The 2962-nt window shown below is 35.7% G+C and overlaps 1 long non-coding RNA gene across 1 annotated transcript; it reads left to right on the top strand.

The window, feature by feature from the left end:
* Positions 1–770: 770 nt before the first annotated feature.
* LOC147575731 (uncharacterized) lies at positions 771–1999 on the top strand. Its single transcript, XR_015241956.1, has 2 exons — positions 771–1162; positions 1795–1999. It is a non-coding gene; the product is annotated as an uncharacterized LOC147575731 (long non-coding RNA).
* Positions 2000–2962: the final 963 nt, after the last annotated feature.

The raw sequence follows: 2962 nt of genomic DNA, 5'->3' as shown, positions 1-2962 counted from the left end.
GATGTTTATTGCTCTGTTGCAGTAGCTCATTTACATGTATATTTCTTCAAATTATTTTCTTGTATGAATTTGGGGAGCAATTAGGTTGTATTAGTTTAAATCAACAAATATTATTAAAAGAATAATTATAGAATATATTGATGACAACCCTTCCCTGGGAAACTTAAGTACTATTTATCATCCAACTAATTCTCCAGTGAAGTAGATCATTGGTTTCCAAAATCTGCAAATTATAGAGGAAAGGGGATATTAAAACTAACAGGATGGACTTGGAAAAAATCACTTAGCATAACATAGTCAAAATGAGAAAAATAATTTAAAAATCTATGACTTTTATAATAAATATACTAAAGTGCATTAAAACGACATAAAATTTATTGAATTTTAGTGTGAAATATGAGAATGATTAACAGAGAAAAATTTTAAACCAAATTCTCCTGAAATCACATTTATTATAGACATAATAGGCCCTTCCTTTACTACATATTATGCACAAAATTTACCCTTATAGAAATATTGAAGGCCTATGAACCATTGCCTCTCTTTAACAGATATATAAATTGTTGGCTTCCAAGTTCATTGACCATATAACATAATAAAAGAGATACAAACAATGCCCGTGAGAAATGGCACACTATTCCTGTTCTGTACTACTCTCAAGTTCCCTCTTTCAAAACTGAAGGAGCAACGCCTTGATGTAAAAGGACACCAATATTGAAGCAATAATGCTCCTGAATAATATGCTTCACTGGCAGAACCTTGTCACCGTGGTAACACAACATCAGGCAACATTGTTTTGTTCCTTTGTCCATGAAAATTCTTAAGATAAAATACGATGTTAAAATTAACAAAACAACAAAATGAGGCATTTCTTTGAATCATACTTATTTGTAACAGGTAAACAACAGCATATTTTTATTCATATTTTTAAAACTGTGTAAAAACATCACCTTGACCCTATGTGATCTTAGAGAAATGGGATGAACTTTTAACAACTCATCTGCTACATTTCTAAATGGGCACAACTTGTTAAGAGATGAGAAATCTGCTAAGAGAGCAGTGATGTCGTTGTCAGAAGTGGTCAAAGGAGCAGGGAAAACAAAGTACATCCCAGCAGATGAAGGAAAAAGAGCTATGGAAAAAGATGAAGGAAAATGAGCTGGTGAGTCACTCCCACACAGCAGAAGTGGGCCTAATCAAGGAATAGTCTCTAACCTCAGAGAAGGGACACCTAGCAGCATTTGTGCAGCTGGATTTCAGAATTACAATGGACAAATGTCTCTCCTATGTGATTTTCTTTCTTCCCTTTTTTGAACGGATATTTCTCTTGTAATTATACTGCTCTAGTTTAACCCATATGTTGGATGTTTGTAGTATTAACAAACTTATTCATAGGTCTCTGGATTAAGAAGGACACATCCTGATTTAAAATATACCATAAAATACTGTACTCTTAGCCTGATGCTATAATTGGGTGAGATTCTTTGAGGACTTGAAGGGATTGACTGTATTCTGCATTTGGAAGGCAATAAATAATTTTGAACAAGAGATAGACTATGGCAGATTGATTGCTTAATGCCATCAATTAATGTTGTCTCTATATCCATATGCTTTGCCCTATAAACTTATAGTCCTTTCCCTTTCTGACTCTGAGATCAGGCTGTGACTTGCTTCAGTCAATTAAATGTTATCAAATGTACTGTAATCAGAAAATTAAAAAGCCCATGTGTGTTTCCATTTTCTATTTTACACAATGATGCTTGCTCTCTCTTTTGACCTCTGCCATCATCATAGGAACAAGTGAACCTGCCAGAGGTGTATGAGAAGTACTTGGAAAAAAGCTGAGGTCATTCTAGACAAGGCAACAGCCAGCAGACCCCAAAACATGTGAGAGAACACCGCCAAGATCAGTTCATCTCAGCTCAGATCAGCCCAGTACATAATGCCAACCTAATATATAGATTTGTGAGGAATAATAAAAGGTGGTTGTTTTAAATGACTAAGCTTTGGGGTAGTTTGTTAAGTAGCCATAGCCAACTGATATATCTTCATTTGCATGATCTGGGACTAAGAATCCAAGACCAGGATTAATTAGTAGACTAGAGTCAGTTTCTAGTAAACTTTGTCGATGAATTCCTTGTCTGGAAAGACAGTGTTTAAGGAAATTATTGTTGGGCATATTAACCCTAATCTCTCAATCCACTACTCTGATCACAAAATGTGTCCCCTAAGCAAAATAACCCATTCCACTATCAATTCTCTAAGAGCTGTGAGAATTGAAGACCATCCTCAGAATGCAGGTTATTTCCCCTGAGAAGGATGGGGTAAAACCATTTGTATGGACAGTCCAATGAGCATATACTTTCTCATATGGAAAGTGTTTACAGGACTACCATCCACAAATATAGCATGAAGGTTGAGAACAGTCTTCTGAGGACCTCTAAGATTTTTCTCAAGCATCCTCCAATGATCTCTATCATTCTGGAGGAAGTAACCATCCCAAATGACTTCCTTTCTCTTAAACCTTGGGATCTAAGATCCACTTTTGGCAATCACTTTCATTTGTTAATATTATTATATGATACATAGATCAAGTGTGTTAGAAAGTTTCAGAAGCAGAGTAAGTGTGTTAGAAGGTGAAGTGTTCTCTCTCCTTGTTGAAATATCAGACATATGAACAAAAAAGTTATCACTATAAAAATTGCAAGAATCTGGGATGGTCTTCTTGCAATTCTGGAGAAATCCAAGGGCAGGACAGTGTGTACCCATTTCTAGCTTCTCATCTTCAGTGATCCCATCTTACTAGGCAAGGATCTTTTTCTTCCTTAGAATATATCCATAGCCTTATTTGCATGCCAGGAGCAGTCATTTACATGGGGGCCAGTAGTTTCCTTATTATTCTGCTTGCTTTCTCTTTGACCTCTGTCATCACCATAAGAACAAGAAAGCCTTCCAGAAGCAT

The sequence above is a fragment of the Puma concolor genome, chromosome D2 (genome assembly GCF_028749965.1).
Source record: "Puma concolor isolate L17-30 chromosome D2, mPumCon1.1.hap2, whole genome shotgun sequence".
NCBI classification, from domain to species: Eukaryota; Metazoa; Chordata; class Mammalia; order Carnivora; family Felidae; genus Puma; species Puma concolor.
Note: the sequence above shows the minus strand (reverse complement) of the source record. Positions and strands in the feature narration are given on the sequence as shown.